This window comes from Heteronotia binoei, chromosome 13 (genome assembly GCF_032191835.1).
Source record: "Heteronotia binoei isolate CCM8104 ecotype False Entrance Well chromosome 13, APGP_CSIRO_Hbin_v1, whole genome shotgun sequence".
Lineage (NCBI taxonomy): Eukaryota > Metazoa > Chordata > Lepidosauria > Squamata > Gekkonidae > Heteronotia > Heteronotia binoei.
Window position 1 is genome coordinate 31,104,055 of NC_083235.1, and position 26,332 is coordinate 31,130,386.

Sequence of the window (26,332 nt, forward strand, 5' to 3'; positions counted from 1 at the left end):
AATGTGTAGGGTTGTCAACTGTTGGGTGGGAAATGCTGGAGATTTGGGGGGGGGTGGAACCTGAGGAGGGCAGGGTTTAGGGAGGGAAAGATTTCAGTGGGATATAATGCCATAGAGTCCACCTTCCAAAGGAGTCATTTTCTCCAGGTGAACCGATCTCTGTACCTGGAGATCAGTTGTAATAGTCAGAGATTTCTAGCTGCTGCCTGAAGGTTGTCAATCCTAATAATGGATGAGATCATGTTCTACCACAGCTAGTATTGTCTACTCTGGCTGGCAGCAGCACTTGAAGATATGAAGTAAAGGTCTTACTCATCACCTACTACCTGATTCTTTTAACTAGAGATACCAGCAGGGCTTTTTTTGAGCAGGAATGCACAGGAACACAGTTCCAGTTGGCTTGGCATCAGGGGGTGTGACAAATGAGTTCCTACTGGGCTTTTCCCACAGAAAAGCCCTGTGTGAAGCAATGGTGACATCAGTGGGGGGGGGGGGTGCAGCCTAATACGCAAATGAGTTCCTGCTGGGTTTTTTCTATAAAGAAAGCCCTGGATACAAGGATTGAATTTAGGATCTTTTGCATTCCAAACAGATGCTGTACCACTGAACCATAGCCCTTTCCCAATCTATGCTGCAGATAGGTGTGCTAATCACAAGGGTGCCTTTATTTTCATTCACGAAGTTTTTCCTTTGATGGGCTCCCAAAATGGTTTCCGTGCACTGGTTTAGGGTTTTGCTATCACCGGGTCTTTTGAAACTCTCCATTCCAGAACTTATTTTCTTCTGCCAGAGCTCGCCACTGGACACCACAGTGATTATAGTTAACCCACGGATAAAAGGAAGTACTTCACCCAAAGGGTGATTAACATGTGGAATTCACTGCCACAGGAGGTGGTGGCGGCTACAAGCATAGCCAGCTTCAAGAGGGGATTGGATAAAAATATGGAGCTGAGGTCCATCAGTGGCTATTAGCCACAGTGTATATATGTGTGTGTGTATTGACCACTGTATATATATATTGACCACTGTGTGATACAGTGTTGGACTGGATGGACCATTGGCCTGATCCAACATGGCTTCTCTTATGTTCTCTCAGCCTCTGCCATACAACGCAGTGCACATCTTTTTTTTTTTTTTGTATTTTTGTATTTGTGTGTCTGAACATCTTGAACAGGCTTTAGTGGTGTCATTGGTATTCTGCACTTCACCCACCAGGTCAGTTTTGTGTCGGGCTGATGAGTCAATTTCCCTCCCTCCTTTTGATCTTTATTCTAGATGGGAGAAACATTTATCAATTACTCCTAATCTCTGCTAACAGTCTCCTTCGGCTTCCAGGAAGCGCCTCCTATTTCCCCATGGCTGGCCTGAATCATGATGTTTTACTGTTGAAATTTAATGATGGTTCTCATTGCTCTGATGACAATTCCAGTAGAAAGAGCGAGCGTGCATGCAAGAAACAGTGCTAAATCTCAGATTCACACAAGCAGTTATTTTAGCCCAACAAGCAGCCCTTTAAGCATGGCAAAGGGAAGTCTATAGGAATGGCAGAGTTAGACTGCAATCCTAGATACCTTTTCCTGGAATTAAGCTCCCTTACTCATAGTAGAGCTTACTTCTAGATAGATGCATTGGCTTGTACTTCTAGACAGATGTATTGGCTTGTACAAGAAGTCTATTTTTGCATAAATAAACAAGTCTTGTGGTGCCCAAAGCTTTTATTCTAGTGATGTCCTCTTCATAGGATGATGTAGGTTATAGTCCTTGAAAATGTATGCTAAAGTAAAAAATTGTTGGTCCTTATTCTATTTATGAAAAAGAAGAAGACTGCAGATTTATACCCCGCCCTTCTCTGAATCAGAGACTCAGAGCAGCTTACAATCTCCTATATCTTCTCCCCCCATAACAGACACCCTGTGAGGTGGGTGGGGCTGAGAGAGCTCTCACAGCAGCTGCCCTTTCAAGGACAACCTCTGCCAGAGCTATGGTTAACCCAAGGCCATTCCAGCAGGTGTAAGTGGAGGAGTGGGGACTCAAACCCGGTTCTTCCAGATAAGAGTCTGCACACTTAACCACTACACCAAACTGGCTCTCAAGGGGAAGGGGAAGCAGTGTTAAAATTAACACATGAAACTGAATCAGACCCTTGTTCCATCAAACTCCATAGTGTCTACTAAGATTTTCCAGGGTCTCAGGTGGAGATAGGTTGCCAGGTCCGACTCAAGAAATATCTGGGGACTTTGGGGGTGGAGCCAGGAGCAAGGGTATGATATGCACGATTGAACTCCAAAAGGAGTTCCAGCCATCACATTTAAAGGTACCATGCACCTTTTAAATGCTTTCCCTCCATTTGGAAATATTGAAGGATGGGGCATCTTCTGTTGGGACTCAGAAATGGACCCCCGGTCCAATCTTTTTGAAACATGGTGTGTGTGTGTTTCGAGGAGAGGCATCAGATGCTATGCTGAAAATCTGGTGCCTCTACCTCAAAAAACAGTCCCCCCCAGAGCCCCCAATACCCATGGATTGATTCTGCATTATACCCCTGTGAAAACCAGTCTCCATAGGGTATAATGAAGTGTCCAGGGGACATTCAACCCTTCTCCACTTTCTGATGACCCTGAAGCAGGAGGAGGGCCTCCAAACCAGGGAATCCCCTGCCCCCAGCTGGGAATTGGCAACCCTACGTGGAGGTCTATCAGATCACATACTGGTGGTGGGAGGTGTCACTAAGTTGTAACTGACTTATGGTGACCCCGTAGGATTTTCAAGGCAAGAGACAAGCAGAGGTGGTTTGCCATTGCCTGCCTCTGCATAGCACCCTGGAATTCCTGGGCAGTCTTTCATCCAAGTACTAATCTAGGCCAACCTTGCATAGCTTCTGAGATCCAATGAATACAGGCTACCCTGGTCCATCCAGGAGGACTCACATTATTTGCAGCTGAATCCTTCTAGATGGGAGAAGCCAAGGACTGAACCTGGGACTTTCTGCATACAAAGCAGATACTCTATTACCGAGCTCCAGCCTGTCCTATACAATGGAATATGCACATGTGAACATTAGCATGGGAAGATCAATTTCATCTCTTATCAATTGCTGTTTCTCTCTCTCTGGCCCTCTCTGATGGGGACGGAGGGAGGGGGAGGGAGAGAGAGAGGTTCTTATCATAGACAGCTTCAAGAGGGGATTGGATAAACATATGGAGCAGAGGTCCATCAGTAGCTATTAGCCACAGTTTATTGTTGGAACTCTCTGAGGCAAGTGATGCTCTGTATTCTGGTGTTGGGGGGCACAGTGGGAAGGCTTCTAGTTTCCTAGCTCCTCTGGTGGACCTCCTGATTGCACTTGGGTTTTTTGGCCACTGTGTGACACAGAGTGTTGGACTGGATGGGTAACTGGCCTGATCCAACATGGCTTCTCTTATGTTCTTATGAGAGAGAGTGCAAGTTATTCCCTGCTGGAGATGAGAGCTGATGAGTCCTCCAGTGAATTCACTGTATCTGATCTTCTGTGGTGTAAACTACTGTGCAGAGGGCATGTGTGAACATCGCAGAAGTGAGTCACGTTGCCCTGAATAGTCACAATGGAAAATACCCAGTAGTCCTGGCTTGTTCATGGGAATGCAGCCCTTCATGGACTGTAACAGCCTTTATGTGCCAACTTTTAAATTTTATATATTTATTTAGTACAGTTGTGTCATAGCATTCCCCCAGGGACTTTGAGGCGGTAGTCATAATTCTCCCTTCCTACACTTTATCCTTGGAGCAATCCTTCTGAAGTAGGATAGGCTGGATTCAATATACATACATATGTATTTATGTGTGTGTTTATGGGAGAAGCAGCCACCAGAAGGAGAACAGAATGAAACCCCGCACTGTTAGCAAACTCTTAGTCACTAGATGGAGCCCAAGATGTAGCTCTCCCGGAGAGGAGGGTGTTCCAGGAACATGCAGGCTCCTTCCCAGAAGTGTCTCTGGGAGCTCCTGGCTGCTCATTTGCATGTGCATAAAGGGGACCTGTCAACTTAATAAGAATGCAATTAATTTCCACTGAGCGCCTCCTATTCAGAGGTATCTCCGACACTTCTGCAGATTTAATAATATAGCTGAGGGAATTATATAGCATTACAGATAATAAATAATAGATGGTAACAATAGGGGATTAGAAGTGGCAGGCTGGGGCTGCTCCATGGATATACTGGGGTAAGAATCCAGGCCTGGAATATTTTAGAAAGTCACCTCGGAAATCTCCCCACCCACCCCTTTCAACAACATGTTTATCAGATAATTTTTTAGCTTGTTAGCAGTGTGAGGCTGGCCTCCAGACCATGGTTTAGGATGCAAGAAAAGCCTTGCCGGATCAGACCACAAGTCCATCTGGTCCATCTCAGAGGCCAATGAAATGCCTCTAAGAAGCTCACCAGCCCTCCCTGCTGCCCCCCCCCCCACACAACTGGAGCTTCAAGGCACTCTGTCTCAGGGAGCAAACCTAAGCAGGTCTACTCAGACATAGGAGCCCCGTGGTGCAGAGTGGTAAAGCTGCAGTACTGCAGTCCAAGCTCTGCTCACAACCTGAGTTCAATCCTGATGGAAGCTGGGTTCAGGTAACCGGCTCATGGTTGGCTCAGCCTTCCATCTTTCCGAGGTCGGTAAAATGAGTATCCAGCTTGCTGGAGGGAAAGTGTAAATGACTGGGGAAGGCAATGGAAAACCACCTCGTAAAAAGTCTGCTGTGAAAACATTGTGAAAGCAAGTCACCCCAGAGTCGGAAATGACTGGTGCTTGCACAGGGGACTACCTTTATCTTGTTTATTCAGACATGTCCAGATTTATTCCGTTGGGGTTGGTGGTAGCTGAAAGTGCTGTCAAGTTGCAAATTATGATGGCTCCATAGGGTTTCAAAGCAAAGGATGTTCAGAGGCAGTTTTCCATTGCCTGCATCTGTGTAGCGTCCATGGTATACCTTGGTGGTCTTCTGTTCAAGAACTAAGCAGGGATGATAGGCTAACAGGAAAACATACCTAAGAGTGCCATCTCAGAACACGAAGTGGTTCCCTCTAGCTGCTGTGGCAAATACCCTATCTTTCTGAGTTCATCAGATCTCAGAACCTAACTAGATTCTGGGAGACCAAAAAAACAAAACCCTCCAGGAATGTGTCTAGTCCCTTTAAAAGTCATGTAAACCTGTGGCCATCACTGCATGAAAGTGACTTGCATGCATTGTATGTATCTTCATTAAATCTACTGCTTCTTTGGGTGCTTCCAAGGTTTTAGTAGTTGTGGGGGGAGAGTTCTCTCTGTATCCTTTCAATTCTACTCCATGCATAGCTTTATAAGCTTTTATCAGTGCCCCCCCCCCCAAAAAAAACTGAAAAGCCAGAAAGCAGTTTAGCCTTTCCTTTTAGTGAAGATGCTCCAACCCCTTGGTTGGTTTGCTTATGAAAACAAGAAGCGTCATCAGGATGTGGGTGTAGAGCTGCATCCTTTTTATTTAGCCAGTTACAGGCAGTGTAGCCCAGTGGTGTTCCAGCTGGAGGCTCTGTCATGTGAATGTGGGTAATGATCTGTCTAGGAGAATTTTAGGGTTGCTAGCCTCCAGGTGGTGACTGGAGATCTTCCACTATTACAGTTGATCTCCAGGTAATGGAGATCAGTTCACCTGGAGAAATGGCCGCTGTGGAAGGTGGACTCAATGGCAAGGTACCCTACAGAAGTCCCTCTCGTCTCCAAACTTTGCCCTCTTTAGGCTCCATCCCCCCCAAATCTTTAGATATTTCCCATCCTGGAGTAGTCTTCGGGTTGTGTGCCCCTGTAGAGATCCATTTTTGTTTTTGCTGCACAGCAAGCATGCCTAGAGAGGAAGCACACTATGCCTCCTGTCACTCTTTGCTTTCAAGGGTAGTCTTAGTGATTCTGGACCTCTGGGAAAAAGTTCAGGATGGTGCCTAGAACCACCTCTGCTACTGGGGGCACCTCAAGTGGGGCAGCCCTCAAGCCAGGCTAAAGGAAGGGGTACATGTAGGTACGAGTGAGTCAGCAATCCAAGCCTTGGGAAGTGGGCAGAAGCCTGTTCTCCCTGCTTTCTCTTCCATCATGGGGCAGGGCTGTGGGCATTCAGAGCCCAGTCTGCGCCAGCTGCTCTGGATACTCTGTGAGCTGCAGTCCCTCCTACTTGCACTATGAGTGAGAGAGGTACAGCAGGACAGTCAATCAAAGTCCTGCAGTGTAGAGAGGATTCCCTGGTGGCCCTGATCCTTGGCTTGTGCCTCACCACAGAACACTTCCTGGTGGTTGGCTTGTATTTCCAGTCCACCCAGCACCACCGGCGCTCTCTCTCATTCAGTTGTCTATAGCCCTGCCCTTGATAGCAGTGAGGCAATAATTCTGTCAGCCCTTCTTCCTGTCATGTGACTCACATGGTTCCAGCTCAATGGGTCCCAGGTCTGGAAGGACATACCTGAGAAACAGGGAGCCTAAACAGGCTTGGATGCTATCCCACTTCTGTGTGCTCTGTAGTAGGCCGTGTCCCAGAATCCTGTGCCATGCACGGTGTGTTCACACCAGGCAAGTGGATCTGGAAAGTCATGAGTCCTATATAGCTCTATATAGCCACTTTTTGGGGATTGGAACTGCTTTATGGACAGCAAGCATGCCTAGAAAGTAAAGGCTTCAGTTGGGTGGGTGACAGTTAAAGGGGGACATGACATAGGTTTATAAAATTATGCATAGGGTGAGAAAACTGGATAGAGAGAGCGTCGCCTCATATACTACTAGAGGTCATCCAGTTGAGCTGATGGACAAAAGGAAACACTTCCCTAATCCCATGAGTTAATTAAAATGTGGGATTCACTGACTGTGGTTGTTGTAGTGCCTAGAGCACAGATGGCTTTAAAAAGAGATTAGACAGATTCACGGAGGATGGCGTCCCTCAATGGTTTCTAGCCATAGTGACTAAAGGGAACCTCCAAAGACAGAGGCAGCAGACCTCTGAAACCCAAGACTGGGAGGCAACATCAGGGGAAAGTCTTGTCCTCTAGGCCTTGTTTGCTTGGCCATCCATGGCCACTGTGTGAAACAAGATGCCAGCTAAACTGGATCACTGGTTTAATCCAGCAGGGCTCTTTTGTGTCTTTAGGAAAGTGTTCCCTTCCAGGAGTTGTGTTCTCGCATCAGCATGCATATCCCCTTAATCGTTTGCTTTGGGGCTGAAGAACTTTTTACTAATGGCAAAAGGTTGCGATACAAACATATTATTCTTTACACCCATGATTCTCAGAAAGCATATAAGAAGAGACAGAAATATTATTGCTGCACTAAAGAGCCATATTGGGGCAGTTTAATGTTGTTGTTGTTGTTTTAAACACGCCCTTGGCATTCTTAGTTATCCCCCAAAGTCACTTTGTGTTCAAACACATCATTTGGAAACTGACTGTGGGACTGATTGAAGGTTCTTTGGGAACACAATTCTGCCCTCACAAAAGATCATAGGCAGATTTCACCACTGATGCGTTATCTGCTTGCTGTGCACAGATGGAGCTCTTGCTGCCATCAATATTACAAACAAGGTTGCCAAGTTCAAAAGATATTGGCCCTCTTGACAGGGCTAGGGAAGAACCTGGGAGGTCATGGCAGAGATGAAGAACACCTGGTGTACCAGGTGGAGCTTGCTAGAATTTGTTGCATCATGGGCAACCTCTGTCCAAAGCTGGGTTTTGCTGACTTTTCATATACTGGATATTTAACAGAAGTTATTTATGCTAGTTAGTCCAGTAACTGGTCAGAAATCCAACTTACTAACCAAAGCTCAAGCAATCAAGACTGCCTACAGAGCCTTCAAAATGCTCGCTGGCCTACAGTAAGTGATACAACTTATTTAATGTACAATAGAATATGAAACTGCCTTATATTGTGTCAGGCCATTGGCCAATCTAATCTAGCATTCTCTGCTCTGATTGGCAACCCAGAACTTTGTAATCGGAAAAACCTGACAACCAATATGGTGTACATAGCTGGTTAGACTAGAAAGGGGGGAGATGAGTGTGACTCCTCACTCAACCATGAAACTCACTGGCTGATCCTGGGCCAGGCAGTCTCTCGCAGCCTAATGTATCTCACAAGGTTGTTGTGAAGATAAAATGGAGGAGCAGAGAACGTGTAGCTCACCCTGAGCCCCTTGGTGCTAGAGTGGGATAAAAATATACTTATAGAAATATCACTTGACTGTGAAACTCTGGTTGTACTAATAGCCATAGACTTATCCTGTGGAGAGGAGGAGCACCACACGCACTGTTTGTTTAGGCCTAACATCTTGGCTAGCCCTGGAGGCAGTTTTGTTTTTGTTTTTAACCAAGCCTCAGATTCAGTGGGAGCTCACAGGAGTGCAGCGCCTGAACCTTTCTGAGAGTTTCACCTCCTCCTTCTGAGAGTTCCACCTCCATCCATTGAATGCAGCTGCATAACAATCCCTGGATGAGCTCCACCACCTATTTTTTCTACAAAATGACCCGTTTTTCACTGCTGAACTGAAAGCACTTGAAATGGGAAGGTCACTGCATGGTGTATATTCTTCCAGTTTTTGTGTCTACAAACCAATTATGATTATGTTTTGTGCATGTATGTTTGTTTGTTTCTCATTATTTCACTCTATTGTAACTTTGGTCCCAAGTTATATGTACGTGCTATGGGAAATGAAATCTCCCAAAAGCAGTCTCAGCTATCTTGAACATTAATTGTCTATTTAAGGCCTTGACTGCTGTAGGGTTACCAGTCCCTAGTTGGGGGCAGGGAATCCATCCCCTGTGTCAAGATTAGCAGAAAGTGTGTGTGTGTGGGGTGTGTGTGTGTGGAATGTTCACTGGGCACTCCATTATACTGTATTGAGACTGGTCTCCATATGGTATAATGGAGAATTGATCTATAGGTATCTTGGGGGGGGCTGTTCTTTAAGGTAGAGGCACCAAATTTTCAGCATATCATCTGGTGCCTCTCCTCAAAACCCCTCCCCCCAAGTTTCAAAAAGATTGGACCAAGGGTTCCTATTCTATGGGTCCCAAAAGAAGGTGCCCCCATCCTCCATTATTTCCAGCAAAGGGAATGCATTTGAATGAAGCACAGTCCCTTTAAATGGGATGGTCGGAACTCCCTTTGGAGTTCAATTGTATTTGTCACAACCTTGCTCTTGGCTCCACCCCCAAAGCCCTCAGATATTTCCTGAGTCAGACCTGGCAACCTTACTGATATCATGTGGATAGAAGCAGATGATTCCAGTTGCCCATTGCTTGCAATCCTAGAGAGGGGCAGGTCAAGCAGTAAAGCGTAGGTTAAAAGTAGCCAGAAGCCTAAGGGGGCAGCTGAGCCAAGGAGTATGTGAACCAAGAAAAGGAAGTGATCCAGAAGAATAAGAGCAAAAGGAGGGAGCCAAAGAGAGAAAGTTAAGAGGGAAAAGCAAACTTTATATATACATTTTTTAAAAACTGCCAGGTGTTGTGGAGATGAGAGAGGTTATTTGCAACAACCAGCCAAATTTTGCAATGTAGCATCTCATATGTATCTTGTTATGTACTCCCGCCTTCCCCAAGAAGTCCGTTGGTAGTATTCCTTTGGCTAACAGAGCACTGCAGACTGATGCTACCTTTGTTTGATGTGCAAATATACAAATAGCTTAGTGGAAGCAAGTAGCTCCTGTAAGCATGTAGCAAATCTCCTTTTCCCACATCACATTCTCAAGATACTTCATCTTCAGTCAGCTCACAGCTCTCTTGGGCATACACTGTTTTATGAGGGATGTGCATTCATTCAGAAGCAAAAGGAGAAAAAAAATCAACCCAAATCCTTTCATTTTTTTTTTGTTTTGACATAAAGGGGAATAAGAATAAATGAACAAATGCTATTCATGTTTATAGCCATTGGCTTTGATGGGAAAGAACTTTTTGGCTGTTTTTATTTTCAGCCCAAGTTGGATGAAATTTTTAGGGATTTGTCAAGTCATCCAAAGGATCATCCTTGCCAAATCTCAGTGAGAGGAGAGAAAGGGTCCCAAGTTTCTAAACAATTAGAATAAAGGTTCATGAATTTTATAAAAAAATACCATATCATCCAGAAAGCTACTTATCTAATTATCATGAAATGTAGGGAACATTTGTACACCTGTCTTGTAAGCAGAAAGTTTCAGGTGGGTAGCCATTTTCATCTACAGTAGAACAAGATTCAAGTCTAGTAGCACTTTAAAGCCCAACAAATTTTTCAGGGAATAAGCTCTCAACAAAGGGAACTTTGACTCAGAAACTAATACCCTGGGCATCCTGTTGGTCTTTAAAGTACTCAAATAATGTAAACAGGAAGTAATTAATCTGTTATCTGAATATTTATTTATTTTACAAAATTGATACCTCACCTTCTGCTCCTAATAAGGGCCACCAAGTCAGCTAACAAATTAAAACATGCCTAATGAAATCACATCTTAAAAACCATTAAAACCAGCAAAAACACATACTTAAAACCAGAGCTAAGACACGGTACAAAAACATAAACGCAATGATTAAGGAGGGGACACCAAACAAAACCAAAGAGTGTTTGCTTGCTGCCAGAAGATGCCAACAGGTGGTGACAAATGAATCTTGCTGGGGAGAGAGTTCCAGTAGGGTTGCCAAGTCCAACTCAGCAAATACCTGGGGACTTTGGGGGTGGAGCCAGGAGACTTTGGGGGTGGAGCCAGGAGCAGGATATGACATCACCTTTGTGATTTCATATCCTGTGATGTCACTTCCAGGTCAAAGATCAAGTGATGTCACTTCCACACTCCACTTCTTTCGATGGTGTCACTTTCAGGACACTGCACCCAAACGCCTTCCCTTCCTGTGATGTCACTTCCTCCTTCCAAATTTAAATTTATCTCTTTACATTGCTTTCTGCTACTCAAACATTTGTTGAGTAGCAGATCTCCAGCCACCACCTGGAGGTTGGCAATCTTAATTTATATCCTACCTTCCATGGGAACCCAAAGCTACTTCCATCAGAGGTTGAGAGTATTCCAATGTTACCCAGCAAGTTTCCTTGGCAGTGGAACAGGCTTCCTCGGGAGGTGGTGGGCTCTCCTTCCTTGGAGGTTTTTAAACAGATGCTAGATGGTCATCTGACAGCAATGAAGATCCTGTGAATTTAGGGGGAGGTATTTGTGAGTTTCCTGCATTGTGCAGGGGGTTGGACTAGATGACCCTGGAGGTCCCTTCCAACTCTATGATTCTGTGTTCTTATTATGTGCTAGTGCAATTCCCATCCAGGCGAGGGATTGCTGCTGAGAGAGTAGCAGAAAGTCTGGTTTGACCAGGAGGCATGCAAAATCAAACAAATAAGTTCTCTTTGCCTGCCACCTGGCATGTTTCAGCAGGCCTCAGCCAGTTTTTGTAAGGTGAATAGCGTTTTTACTGAGTCAAATTAAATGATAAGAATCCATTCCTATTGGGCTTGTTCCATTATCACTTCCTTTATGTATGAGATTCTAAAACAGGTTTGTGCTCTCTCTCCACAATCTGTGCAGTATCGTTACATTCCATCATCGCTAAAATAGCCTTTTCACCTCTTTCACTTCTCTCCCAGTTCTAGCAGGAAAAGTCTGATGGAGAGAAGAAACAGCAAAAGATCAGGAAGTATAATCCTGTATATAAGTATAATTGCTGGAAGTCCCAAACTCTGTCCAGTCCTAGAGCAAAGTCCAGGGGGTAGATCATGCTACAGGAATGGATGTTTCATTGGCTGTACCAAGAGCTGAAAGACACACAGTGTTTGGCCATGAGTCCAGTTGGGGAGCCAGCTCTGGGTTGGGAAATACCTGGAAATTTGGAGCCTGAAAAGGGTGGGGTTTGGACTTCAGTGGGATGTAGAGTTCACCTTCCAAAGTAGTTATTTTTTCTAGATTTCCACCAGGCGATCAGTTGTAATCCCAGAGAGAGGTTGACAGCTCTAGGAGAGGTTGCAGCTGTAAGAGAAGAGGGACTCTAGCCTTCCCCCACACTGTTTTCTGAAGCCAAAACAGCCTTGGGGTGCTTTCTGCCATGAACTGAACACCACTGCTCCAACCTGACTTGCCCCAGTTATATGATATAGTTTGGCCCTTAGAGCAGACAGCTACTTCCACTGATGGTCACAATGGAATCTTTAACAGGACAGCCTTAAGGACACATTCCAGAAAGTAAGGCCCATTGAGTAGACTTGAGGTGGATTCTGAGTAGACATGCTTAGTGTTGTTCATTCTCTCTCTCTCTCTTTCCTTGGCTTAACTACCTGTCTCAGGCTTCCCTTTCTGTCTTGCAGAGCACAGAGCCTTCAAGGGTTAAGTCCCAGGCTTGGAGTCTGTCCCATCACCTTCTTCCACGTACATTGCTTATGTTGCCAAACAGGAGCTAGGAATTGTGGGGTCTAGGAGAAAATTCCATGGGGCTGCCTTTGAAAATGGTTTGGGAACTTCAGTTGCCCCCAAAATACAGTGACCAAGCTACTGTCAGGGATGGGTTAAGTGGATTGGATCATCCAGGGCTTTTTTTTTAAGAAAAAACTGAGCAGGAACTCATTTGCATATTAGGCCACACACCCCGATGCTGAGCCAGCTGGAACTGTGTTCCTGCTCAAAAAAAAGCCCTAGTATCACCCTAATGCTAAAAGATCTACACCGGTCTGTTTCTATGTACAGTTCAAAGTGCTGATGCTTACCTTTAAGACTGTGAATGAGTTTGGGGCCAGGGGACCTGAAGGACTGCCCCATTCTACCTAGCTGACTAGCTTAGATCAGCCTCTCAAGTCCTTCTCTCTGTGCCCCTACTTTGAGGTGAGGAGAGTGGTGACTAGATAGGGTTGCCAACTCTGTTGGGAAGTACCTGGAGATTTAGGAGATGGAAACTGGGGAGGGCAGGGTGAAACCTTAGCAGGGTACAATGCCACTGAGTCCACCCTTAAAGCAGGCATTTTCTCCAGGGGAATTGATCTCTGGAAATCAGTTATAACACTAGGAGGTCTTCAAGTTCCACCTGGCAGTTGGTGACCCCACGACTAGAGACAGGAATTTTCTTTGGTGGCACCTTGCCTCCAAAATGACCTTTCCCTTGAGGCTTGTTTGGCACCTGCTTTACTTTTTTTTTAGGTGCCAGGCCAAAGCACATCGGGTGATAACAGACGGGTATTTAGGGGTGTGTGAGAGGCGTTCCAAATCAGGCCAGCTCAAAAAGAACCATCCAAAACACTCTGTATGCTCCCCGCAAGTCATCCCTATCCCATCCACGGGGCGACATGAGCACAATCAGATGGCTGTCATGCACCATCCCCATTGCTCAGTTTGAGTCCCCCCCCCTACATTTTTAGTGGTCATGCACATGCGCTGTGAGCAGTTTTTTGTTAAAAAAAACCCTGGATGCAGCTTGAGCAGCTTAGTGGTTTCATACCACCAAGGTGCCTCACTTGTGCCCTTCCGCTTCCAGACACTGAGGAGGCAACTGGCGTGTAGCTAAAAAATTGCTACCACTTTGAAAGTGGTAGCTCTTTGAGCCACTCTTAGCACGCCAGAGGACGGGGTGAGTACAGGATGGGGACAGGCAGCAGATGTTTGTGTTGGAAGGATTTTTCTATTCGATTTCTGAGGCATCTCTGAGTTGGCTCAGAGTTCCAGTCTGTAATCACCCATCTTTTTAACCAGGCATTTAATTAAAGGTTTTATCTTACCTGGTTTTTAAATGATCTGCCTCTGTTTTATGGGTCGTTTTTTCCCACTGTTAACATCCAATGGCTTGTTTTTATATTGTTACATTGTTTTAATTGAAAGCCACCACAAACAGGATTCCGAAGAGGCAGCAGAGAAATATTCTAAATAATAAATAAACAAGATATTGGTGACCATAATGAGACCCTTGATGATGTGAGTGAGAGCTTCTTGAAGGGATCTAGCTCCGGAGGGGTTGTCTCAAGAATTTTGAGGTCACAGGGAATCTCTGACTCAGTGGACTCTAGACTGAGGGGGTGGGGTCAGGCTCAGTGAAGGAGCCAGGGCCTAGTATCTTGGGAGCTAATACTTGTCCCCTCAACCCCAAAATCCTCTGCAGCCACTCAAACCTACTTGGGTCTAGGGCAGGGGTGGCCAAACTATGGCTTGGGAGCCACATGTGGCTCTTTCACACACATTGTGTGGTTGTCGAAGTACCCTCCACCCTGTCAGCCGACTTGGAAAAGGCATCTCTCTTTTTAAATTGCCTCTCCAAGCCAAGTCAACTGGCAGCTTGGAGAATGCATTTAAAGTTGATGTTGCTTTCTTTCCACCTCTCCCTCCCTCCTCCATCCATGGGTTATAAGGGACATAAAATAAAATAAAAATAAATAATATACAGATAACAGTCTGACCATTTCAACCAACAGGTCGTCATCAGTGATAACATCATATAGCAAAAAACATATTTTTAGGTGAGTGTTAACTTTTAAATCTTATTTTAATATCCTTTACTTGTTTGCTTATATGACTGAATCATTTCCTCCCCTCCCAGAATGTTACAAGTGCATTTTAAAAACCCTGTTTGTGTAAAACCCTGCTGCTGGCACTTATTATTGATGCCAACCCGTGGTCGACATCTGCTTAAGTTAAGCATGTATTGAATGCTCAGAAGTCTAATTTTTATTGTTTGATTTTTTAAAGGCTTGGTTTAATTATGGTAAGAATGTAAGTTGTATATTTTAGTTCTCGTGTGAGAAATATTTCAGTTTGCAGCCAATTAATAGTGTCTTTATATTTTATTGATCTTTTTATAGTCTCCCCTCCCCCTTCCAGCTTCTTTCTCTGCTTTGGGTTGGTTGAAGGCCTTTCCTCTCCCCCTCCCCTTTTGTTCAACCTTAAACAACTCTCCACACATTCGAATCCTTATCTTGGCTCTCTTTCATCCAGAATAACAAGAACCAATTCCTTTTATACTCCTTTTCCCATGCTAAATGTTCTGCTATCATCAGTTCACCTAGGTTTCTTTTTGTTCCGATCAAGAAGTTCTACCCAGTCTTAAATATGATTCACCTGGCTAGAATACCCCATTCAAAAGAGAAAAATAGCTGATGCTCATCCAGCAGTATGGCCTTAATGAGCTGATTTCCCCCCCTCTTTGTTCGGGATCTGCGTAGGAGGACTCTTTCCTGCTGCTTGGCAAAGGATCTCTAGGCTTAGTTCCAAGAGGATCACAAGGAACTGCTAGTCAAATAGTTTCTCAGAAGGCCTTTACTAAGCTCTCTTGCCTTGTTAGGCATCTTGTTATATGCAGTTCACATAGCTCCTTGCATCTTTTGCTAGATGAGCGAAGGTCCCTCTTTCTTCCTCTTCTTGCCATCCCAACTCCGGTTCCTGCCTCACATTGAATCGTGCCTTTATCAAATCTCCTGCCCTCAGCCCACACAAAGTCTCCCACATGACAGGTTTCCTGGTAGTTTCCCTGCCCTTACCTCCCAGCCTCTGCCTTCCATTCCCCTCACATCAGGAAGGCTTTTAACTTTTTAAAAAATTGCAGTCCGTTACATCATCATAATAATATAACAATGTGTGTATCAAGTCTCTCAATTCCCAGCTTTCTTTTTTTAAAGTAAAGCTCTATCCTCTTTCCTTGTGGAAATATAAGTGGAAAGGCTTGAGGCGTGCTTTTTTTTAAAAGGAAAATATAGAATTCAGATGAACTGATATAATGTGATACATATAAAACCAGGCAGGCTTTACTGTGGTCTTACCCACAATTTTGGAGCAAAGATGGGAAAGATGGGAGAATAGGCACTGAAACCCAGAGGCACATGAATGTGGGGGGGAGGAGAACCCTGTTTCCCAATAACATGGAAACTGGGGCAGATAACCCAATTGGAAGCAACCCTAGTCTAATGTACTTAGAGCATAAACTTCTGGATAGACAGCACCTGCCAAGGATATGCCACCTGAAGCCATTAGGTATTTGTAGATTTAAAAGAATAAGTTTGTCCTCCCCTGTAGCTCAGGCTTTAGCTGAGCTCCTTCTAGCCACTCATATTCATATCTTCCTTTGCTTTCCCAGTATTTTCCCAGGCTCTATGGTTGCTCCTCTGTCTTTTCCTTCTTATGCCTGCTGACTGGTTCCAGGATAGACAAGTCCTGTTGATTCTTTGCTGTTATCTGTCCAGATCATTTTTACCCCATCTTTCCTTAAAGGTTCTCCCTGCCCTGATTTTATCAATACAACAATCCTGTCAGGTAGGATAAACTGAGAGAGATTAGCCCGAGGTTACACAATTTGAGTCCAGCTGCACCTTTAAGACCAACAAAATTTAATTCTGGGTATAAGCTTTTGTGTGTCTGCACAAATCATCAGATCTGATGAAGTGTGCATGCACACAAAAGCTTATACCTAGAATTAAACTTGATTGGTCTTAATGGTGCCACTGGACTCAAGCTTTGTTCTGTTGCTTCAGACCAAAATGGCCACCCACCTGAATCTAAGGTTACACAGTGAGCTTCATGGATCTGAAACCAGGTCTTCCTGACTGTGGTCTTTGGAGTTGGGGCTCCAGGTCAGTTTTGGACCCCATTGTATCCACTTTTCAAACAGAGCTTTTCCTAAGCACATTTGGCTTCCTTATAATGGCATAGCATTGGTCTCAAAAGTCAGTATTGCCTACTCTGATTGGCAGCAGCTCTTTGTCAAGCAGAGGTCTTTCACATTACCCACTATCTGATCCTTTTAACTGGAGATGCCAGGGATTGAACCTGGGACCTTCTGCATGTGAGGCAGATGTTCTACCACTGAGCCATGCACATGTTCCATGCAAACTCACCATCACCCTTGCTTTAAGTTCCACTTTAAGGCTTGTTTTCAGGTCCCCTGTAAATTGCTTTTATTTTCTCCTCCTCCTCGATTGCTGTGATTTTTATGAGGAGTAGCAGTATTTCATTCATTTTGGCCCACTCTCTAGCTTAATTCCTCTCCAAGGAACTCATAGCAATATTTATTTCTCAGGAGGTATAATAATAATGCATATTTGTTATATTCTATGAGGCAGTGATGGGTCTCTGTTTATACTTGTCTTACCTGAAAGTGCTCAAGGCATATAGCAGCAACTGAACATAAATTGGTATGAAATTTTCTTTGACGTCCCTGAAGAGACAAAGGTAAAGAAGGATACAACAGAATGAAGGAGAGAAATCATTACAAAAGAGAGAGGTTACCAATCTAAAGTTCGGAAAGAACAAACACTCTTAAGCTAAGAGAGGCTTTGTGATCCTAAAACATGGGCTGAGCAGCATTTGCAGATATTTGAGGAGGGAAGATGGCATGGTAGAGCCAGATCTTGTCAGATGTTAGAAACTAAACAGGGTCAGTGCTTGGATGGGAGACCTTCGAGGATGACCCTGCAGAGGAAGGCAATGTCAAATCACCTCTGCTTCTCCCTTGCCTTGAAGGCTCCTTGCTGAGGTGGCTATGTTGATTGTGAGTTGACGGCATTTATGTACATTTTTTTGCTGTCAAGTCCCAGCTGACTTATGACAACCCCATGGGGTTTTCAAGAAAAGAGGCATTCAGAGGTGGTTTGCTATTGCCTACCTCTGTGTCATGACCCTGATATTCCTTAGTGGTCTGCCATCAAAATACTAGCCAGGGCTGACCCTGCTGAGTTTCCAAGGTCTAATGAGATCATACAGATGTATCCATTATTTGACATCAGACCGGTTCTGGCAGAGGAGACAGGAGTTCTGTGAATGGACCTCCCAGCTAGGGCTGCCAGCCATCAGGTGGTACAATCAAGAACACAAGGGGTCTTAGTGCTAAAGTTACACAATACCAAGGACTGGAAAGCTGTGAACTCTGTCTGTGCAAAAGGGAATTGAAATCGGGTTCCATTTAACAGCTTGAAACCAAAGATGTTTATTGAAACATCTTGAACTATCTGGAATGGACATATTGATGGCTGAATGAACTTTTGTACTTTTGCTCCTCTGCTTGAATTATATGGACTGAATAGCTATTTGTAAGAGTGAAATTTACAGAGGAAAGGAATATCTGTAAATGGAACTTTCTGTATATATTTTTGTCTGGAATTTTGATAATGGAATACAATAATATTTGAATTTGAAATACATGTTTAGGTAATAGAAACTGTTTGGGTTTTTTTACTAAGCCTCTGAAACTATTATAGAAATGACTATTATAATTTAAATATTTATGGTTTAGACTTGGTAGGTTTTGGTATTGTATAGCCTTCAGGTGGTAGCTGGAGATCTCCCGGGATACAACTGATCTCCAGGCAATAAAGATCAATTCACCCGGAGAAAATGGCGACTTTGGAAAGTGGGCTGTATGGCATTATACCCCACAAGTCCCTCCCCTCCCCAAGCCCCACCCTCTTTAGGTTTCACCTCCCCCAAATCTCCAGGTATTCCCAGCCCAAAGCTGGCAACCCTGCTCCCAGCATATTTTCCCCCTCTAAAAATCTAGGGATCTAGAAGATCAAAGAAACTGCTCCATCTTGCACCTTGTTTCTCTTTTATTCCCTCCTACCTACCGGTGCAGCCTTATCTTCTTCTAAACATCAGACATGTAGCGCTGATTTGGGTGTGGACCACAGCATTAGGGGAAGGGGATAAATCTCACACATGCTCATGATCCTATCATATTTCTGATATGAAACGGGCTTGGGAGCCACTGTCTGCCCTGTTGTGGAAAAATACTAATACAAATATCTGCATGTTTCCCAGTAGGATGAATAGAGGCTCCCCCAGAGCTATTTTAGATAGGCAGTATTGAAGGTCTGAAGAGACACACACCGCCACCCTGTCCAGTCCAAGTTGGGGTTGCTTGCACCTGATTTTTAGAAGGAAAAAAATGCTGGAAGCCGTGTTCCTTGAATTCTTAGCTCATCAGTTCGATCCCCCATCCCAGCTAGTCTGCAGGTTGCTTGAAAACAGCTGTTGAGAGGAATTTTCATGAAATTCAATTAGAATTTGGAGACACCCCTCCCCCCATTGTTTGACGCCCCAATAGATTTAGCACAAGTATCTGTGTTTTTTTCTCTCTTCAAGGCTTAAATCAGTCAAGAGGGGAGAACCAGTTTGGTGGGATGGAGAAAGTAGAGAAAGAAGTACTTTTCTCCCTTTCTCACAATACAAGAACTCGTGGGCATTCGATGAAATTGCTGAGCAGACAGGTTAAAACGGATAAAAGGAAGTACTTTTTCACCCAAAGGGTGATTAACATGTGGAATTCACTGCCACAGGAGGTGGTGGCGTCCACAAGCATAGCCACCTTCAAGAAGGGGTTAGATAAAAATATGGAGCAGAGGTCCATCAGTGGCTATTAGCCACAGTGTGTGTGTGTGTGTGTGTGTGTGTATATATATATATATATATATATATATATATATATATTTGGCCGCTGTGTGACACAGAATGTTGGACTGGATGGGCCATTGGCCTGATCTAACATGGCTTCTCTTATGTTCTTATGTTCTTATGGTGTAAGTGCATGGACTCTTATCTGGGAGAATCGGGTTTCATTCTCCACTCCTTCACATGCACCTGCTAATGTGACTTTGAGTCAGTCACGAGTTCTCACAGAGCTGTTCCTCTCAAGAGCAGTTTCTATCAGAGCTCTCTTGGTTCCACCTACCTCACAGGATGTCTGTTGTGGGAGGGGAAGGGGATTGTAAACTGTTCTGAGACTCCTTGTGATAGTGAAGGGCAGGGTATATATCCAGTATCATCTTCTTTCCAATCAGAATAATGGTGCATGAGAGAAAGATTAGCCCCGTTTCTCATTCCTGCAGCCCTACGACTGCCAAGTCTGGGTTGGAAAATACCTGGAGATTTTGGACCTTAGGGACAGTGGTCTTTGGAGAAGGGAGGAGCCTCAGCTGAGTATAATGCCATAGAGTCCACCCTCCAAAGCAGTCATTTTCTCCAGGAGAATTGATCTTAGTTATCAGGCGATCCCCTGTAATAGCAGGAGATCTTCCACATGGATATTGGCAACCCTATGCAGCCCAGTCGGTATTCCAGCCTCCCTGTAGCTGCTTTTTGTTGCAGAATTATGTGCCTAGGGATCCAAAGACCATTTCTGAGCCTGGACTTGGAAATTCATGGACAGAAACCTCAAAATCCTTCACCTGAAGCACACAACGCTGATCATATCACAGGAACAGAAGTGAGGTCAGAAATAGCCCAGATTCAAACAGGAAGGTGGATTCTTTTTTCCTGTGGAAATCTGCTGCTTTGAGGCTGTGCAAAAAACACTGGAAACCAGATTCCTCCTGCAGACTTCGCATGTTGCTAATTCAGCAACAGTTCAATTAGGCTGCCTTCTTTAAAGCCAAGCCTCCAAGCTAGCTGCAGAGTAACAGCAGCAGCATAACACACCCTAGAAATAAAACGGCGTTTTGAAGAATGCAACCTGGAAGCAGCTGTAGTATTATCCTGGGGTCTGTGGTGAGAAGATACATGCATGCAGGTTCCATTCTTGAGATGTTTGCCTCTAGCCTCCAAAGGTTTGGGTGAAATTCCGTACAGTGGGTAGGCACAAAATGATAAGAAGACATCAGGAATGTGCTTATTGATGGTTGACCAAAATATGGCCGGTATTGGTAAGGCTGAGGATGGCTAACAGGCCTGGGGACAAAATGCCCTGTTCTTTTAACAGGGACTCAGTGAAATGTCATTTAGTGATCCTATTCCCCCCCCCCCCCCCAAAAAAAAACCCTTTACCTGGGTCATTTCCACAAATTAAATGGACAGGGCACTTTTCAGGCAGCCTGCTGGCTACTCTACTTTCTAGGAGGCAGTGCCTGCCTTTCATGGTGCAGTCTGGATGCTATTACAGTCAGAAGAGTGGGAGGCAGATTGTTCTGACCCTTGAATTTCAAATGCCTGCTCAAACTCCATTAAAATGAATAGAGGCTGCACATAAACTCCACTGTATCTGGAACAATGGGAGATTTTCCTCCTTTTACCTCTAAATCTTCTGATGAGTTGAGAAAGGCAGCTGCCACGACATAATACGAGGTACCAACGCGGCTTAGCTGCCGGCGGGACGACGGCCCTACCCCCCTCCTCCTATTACGGGGACCGGAGGCCTGTGGACTGGAAAGCTGGGGAGTGGAATGAGAGGACGCCGATGAGAGGCTCTAAAGAACTGCGAGACGGGGCGAGGTACCGAGGCAGCTGGTCTGCTGGCGGGACGACGGCCCTGTCTTCTTCCCCTCCCTCCCCTCCTTCCATCGCTAGGACTGAAGGTCTCCGGGCCTCCTGGATGGCGTGGTGGCACGCGCCACCCTCATGTAAGATCAGCGCCTAAGACTCAGACCAAGACACCCGCACCTTATGGACACTACCGCACTTTAAACCAAGACCATTTGCACCTTATTGTCACCAGCACTTTAAAATAACTGTGACTCAAAACAACAGCACTTTAGCCAATTAAGACTATTAAGATCAATTGCACTTTACTGTCTCCGGCACTTTAGTTGGTATAAATTGTACCCTCCTACCCACTGGACCCTATCTCCCAAATTATCAAGATTGGATTAATTTATTGGTTATCTAAATTACCAAGATTGGATTAATTATTGGTTATTTAAATTTGATTTTACTGACTAGCTAACTTAATGGATTTATTTATGGCAAATTAATGGAAAAGAGGGACAATGATTGAAGATTTTTAATTAAGGAGCCAATTGGATTTATAACTTATTATTGTTAGCTAGTGAATTGGATGGGTTGGGATAAGTGTATATTAAATAACTATTAGAATATTAGTGGGTAATTTATTGATAGGCCAATTGGAGGTGGGAGGGCTGAGAAGAGACAAAATTAAATATCTGTCAGTGGAAGAGTGGTGGTCACCAGTGAGAGATGATTGGTCTGGGGATTCCGGTGCTCCTGGGGAGGGGAAGGTATGACGGTGGGAACAGGCGGAAATGGAAGAGAAGGGGGTCGAGACAAGATAGTGCTCGACCACCTTCCAGCCTGCATCCCATCCCTATGGTGACAGGTAGTGGGGCAAGGCGAAATTACTCGCCTCCGTCACTGGTGTTATGTAATGCCAGGTCCATCAACAATAAGACCTCTATCCTTCGGGAATTCCTGCTCGAGCAGGACATGGACCTGGCATGTGTGACCGAGACCTGGGTGCGTGATGGGGAGACCGTAGCTCTCTCCCAGATGGCGCCCCCGGGATACTCGGTCTTTCACCAGTCGCGGACTAGCGGGCGGGGGGGGAGGGGTGGCCCTGTTCATTCGAGAGGCTTACTTCTTCTGGGCCCTCCCGGCTCCGGAGATCAAGGGCATTGAATGTGCCGGCCTGGCGTGGGATGTTGGGGAGGGGTTGGCGATCTGGCTGGTGTACCGACCGCCTAACGCACCGGCCAGCGCCTTACTATCCCTGATGGAGGCCGCAGCAGGATGGGCATTGGAGCACCCAAGGCTTTTGATCCTGGGTGACTTCAATGTTCATGCCGATGACGTGACCTCCAATCAGGCGATGGACCTCGTGTCTTCCATGGCGACACTAGGACTCTCCCAAGTAGTTACGACACCCACTCACCAGGCGGGTCACATGTTAGACTTGATCTTTGCGTCGGGAGTTTCAGTGAACGATCTTGCTTCTATAGCAGTGCCATGGTCGGATCACTACGCCCTCAAGGCTTGTGTGGACGTCCCACCCCAAGCCCGTTTGGGCGGCGAGCTTATTTTAGCTCGCCCGCGAAGCCTGATGGACCCGGAACGGTTCCTGACGGCTCTGCGGGATCCCTGGCCCCCTGGCGACTCCCTTGATGATCTGGTGGAGTCTTGGAATGATAGGCTCGCCGGGGCCATCGATGAGATCGCACCTAGACGTCCTCTGCGCCCTCGTTCAAGGCCGACACCCTGGTATAACCAGGAGTTGCGCCATTTGAAACGGGGACTCAGACGATTAGAGAGGCAATGGCGGCGTACTCGAGACGAAGCGACTCGAACATCTTATAGAGAGTTTATGAAGTCCTATGAGATGGCAGTCAAGGCCGCAAAGAAAACATACTTTGTGGCGGAGATCGCGTCCGCAACTTCGCGCCCGGCACAACTGTTCAAGATAATTCGGACTCTTACAACACTGCCACAGGGCAGACCAAATTCTAATGAATTGGAAATTGGCTGTGAGGCTTTTGCGAATTTCTTTGCGGATAAAATCGCATTGCTCCATTCCGACTTCCCTGTCATATTAGATACAGTTAGTGAACCTGAGGCTTTGTGCCTGCCTTCGGATCGTGTTCTGGATGGCTTTGGCGTGCTCAGCCTGGAAGAAGTTGACAGGATCCTCCTATCTGCACGCCCAACAACTTGTAAGTTGGACCCGTGCCCCTCCTGGCTTATTAAGACCTGCCAGAGGGAGCTAAGATATCCTATACGGGATATCATAAATAGATCCCTATTGGAGGGGCATTTTCCATCAGCGCTTAAAGAGGCGGTGGTCCGTCCCCTCCTGAAAAAAACAACGTTAGATCCGGCCGAATTGGCACACTACCGGCCGGTCTCGAATTTGCCCTTTTTGGGCAAACTTATTGAGAGGGCAGTGGCGTTGCAGCTACAGAGTTTCCTGGAGGATGCTTCTGTTCTCGACCCCTACCAGTCTGGTTTCCGCCCGGGCCACGGGACGGAGACGGTGCTGGTCGCCCTGGTGGATGACCTTCAGCGGCATCTGGATCAAGGCGGCTCGGCAGTGCTGATGCTGTTAGACCTATCGGCAGCGTTCGATGCGGTCGACCATCGGCTTCTGGCGCGCTGCCTTGCCGACGCAGGGATTCAGGGGTTGGCCCTGCAATGGCTTTCCTCTTTCCTTGACGGTCGGGGACAAAGGGTGGCGATTGGGAAGGAACTGTCCCGGAGACACACGCTTGATCGCGGAGTGCCTCAAGGGGCGGTACTTTCCCCGATGTTATTTAACTTCTATATGCGCCCCCTTGCCCAGATTGCCCGAAGGTATGGGCTGGGGTGTCATCAATATGCTGATGACACCCAGCTCTATCTGCTTATGGACGGCCGGCCCGCCTGCGCCCCAGAAAATCTGGACCGGGCGTTACAGGCAGTGGCTAGGTGGCTTAGGCTGAGCGGGCTGAAGCTGAATCCGGCGAAGACAGAGGTCCTTTGCTTGGGTCGTTGCGGCCTGGGAAGGGAAATCCCCCTGCCAGTTTTTGACGGCGTTGATAGCGGCGAGCAGGGTCAAGAGCTTGGGGGTACTATTGGAGCCTTCACTGACGATGGAGGCTCAGATAGCAGCCACTGCCAAGTCCGCATTCTTTCATCTTAGGCGGGCGAGGCAATTGGCCCCCTTCCTGGAACACGACGACCTAACAACAGTGATTCATGCTACGGTCACCTCGAGGTTGGACTACTGTAATGCCCTCTACATGGGGCTACCCTTGTGCTGGACCCGGAAACTGCAGTTAGTGCAGAACGCCGCTGCCCGGCTGTTATTAGGGCTCCCAAGATGGGAGCACATACGGTCAGGGCTCCGGGACCTGCACTGGCTGCCAGTAACATTCCGAGTCCAGTACAAGGTGTTGGTCATTACCTTTAAAGCCCTATATGGCCTAGGACCTGCCTACCTTAGGGACCGTCTCTCCCCACACGTTCCCCAGAGAGTACTACGATCGGGTTCACAAAACCTGCTGGTAATCCCCGGGCCAAAGGAGGCCCGTCTAAAATCCACTGGGGATCGGGCCTTCTCAATAACGGCACCTTACTGGTGGAACCAGCTGCCGGAGGAGGTGCGGGCCCTGCGGGCCCTAGGGCAGTTCCGCAGGGCCTGTAAGACAGCCCTCTTCCCAGCAGGCCTATAACATCTAACTGACAATGAGAATATCTTCCGGATGGAACAAAAATGCATCTACAGACCACTGGTTTTATTCTTATTCTGTTTTATTAATTATGGTTTTAACTTATTTGTAAATGTTTTTAAACTGAAGTTATGTAAATTACAATGTTGTAAGCCGCCCTGAGACACTTCGGTGAGAAGGGCGGGATATAAGTATAAATATAAATAAATAAATAATAATAATAATAATAATAATAATAATAATAATAAATTTTATTTGTATCCCGCCCTCCCCACCTAGGCAGGCTCAGGGCAGCTAACAGCATTTCATAAGATATACAATAATAGATAAAACCGTAAATTTAACAATATAAAACATTACATTTAACAACATTAAAAACCAGTTAATACAATTAAAATAACTTGGTCTGACAGTGCCAATGGTGTTTGACGCTAGTTCTGTCAGTTTATACAATCTATACAGTTTACACAGCGGTATAGTCTTTGATTAGAACCGCGTTAGCGGATCCTTAGTTAACAGCCTTCTTCAGCAGTCTGAATATGCAAGTTTAAAGAGGGTAGTCTTGCAGGCCCTGCGGAACTGATCAAGTTTCCGCAGGGCCCGCACCTCCTCAGGGAGCTGGTTCCATAGGGCAGGGGCCGCGATTGAAAAGGCCCGTGCTCTGGTGTTCTGGAGTTTGATCTCTTTCGGCCCAGGGATAGTCATTAGATTTTTCCCGGCTGACCTCAGTGCTCTCTGGGGTTCATATGGGGAAAGACGGTCCCTCAGGTAGGCGGGTCCTCGGCCGTATGAGGCTTTAAAGGTAATGACCAACACTTTGTACTGGACCCGGTATATAATCAGCAGCCAGTGCAGTCCACGTAGCCCCGGCCGTATATGTTCCCATTTCGGGAGTCCCAACAACAGCCTGGCCGCCGCGTTCTGCACTAGCTGCAGCCTCCAGGTCCGGCACAAAGGTAGCCCCAAGTAGAGGGCATTACAGTAGTCTAATCTTGAGGTGACCGTTGCGTGGATCACTGTTGCGAGGTCCCGGCGCTCAAGGAAAGGAGCCAACTGCCTTGCCCGCTTCAGATGGAAGAATGCTGACTTGGCAGTGGCTGCTATCTGGGCCTCCATTGATAATGAAGGCTCCAGTAAAACACCCAGGCTCTTTACCTGGCGCGCCGCTTTCAATGGCGCACCGTCGAAGGCCGGGAGAGCTATTTCCCCTCCCGGAGCGCCGCGACCCACACAGAGGACCTCTGTCTTCGCTGGATTCAACTTCAGCCCACTCAGCCTAAGCCACGTCGCAACAGCCTGTAGGGCCCGGTCGAGATTCCCTGGGGCGGAGTCGGGCCGGCCGTCCATTAGTAGATAGAGCTGGGTGTCATCTGCATATTGGGACTGCAGTCTTGATTGTCCTTGACTAAATCAGTGCAAACTGTGTCATTTGGATTTCCATGCCAGGTTCCAAAAGTCTTGGGCCAGCCTCAGGGCCATCCAAATTTTGAGAGCTGGATTCAGT

General features: G+C 46.1%; 1 protein-coding gene and 1 non-coding gene across 2 annotated transcripts in view; one reads left to right on the forward strand and one right to left on the reverse strand.

Annotated features, from left to right (window-relative positions):
* Positions 1-26,332, forward strand: part of MAP3K12 (mitogen-activated protein kinase kinase kinase 12) — a 178,256-nt gene that overhangs the window by 19,962 nt on the left and 131,962 nt on the right. The window contains exon 2 of the mRNA XM_060252246.1: positions 14,392-14,436. The gene's annotated coding sequence lies outside the window, so the exon portion shown is untranslated. The remainder of the gene's footprint in view (positions 1-14,391; positions 14,437-26,332) is intronic.
* Positions 16,715-16,782, reverse strand: TRNAV-CAC (transfer RNA valine (anticodon CAC)). The gene has a single exon. It is a non-coding gene; the product is annotated as a tRNA-Val (tRNA).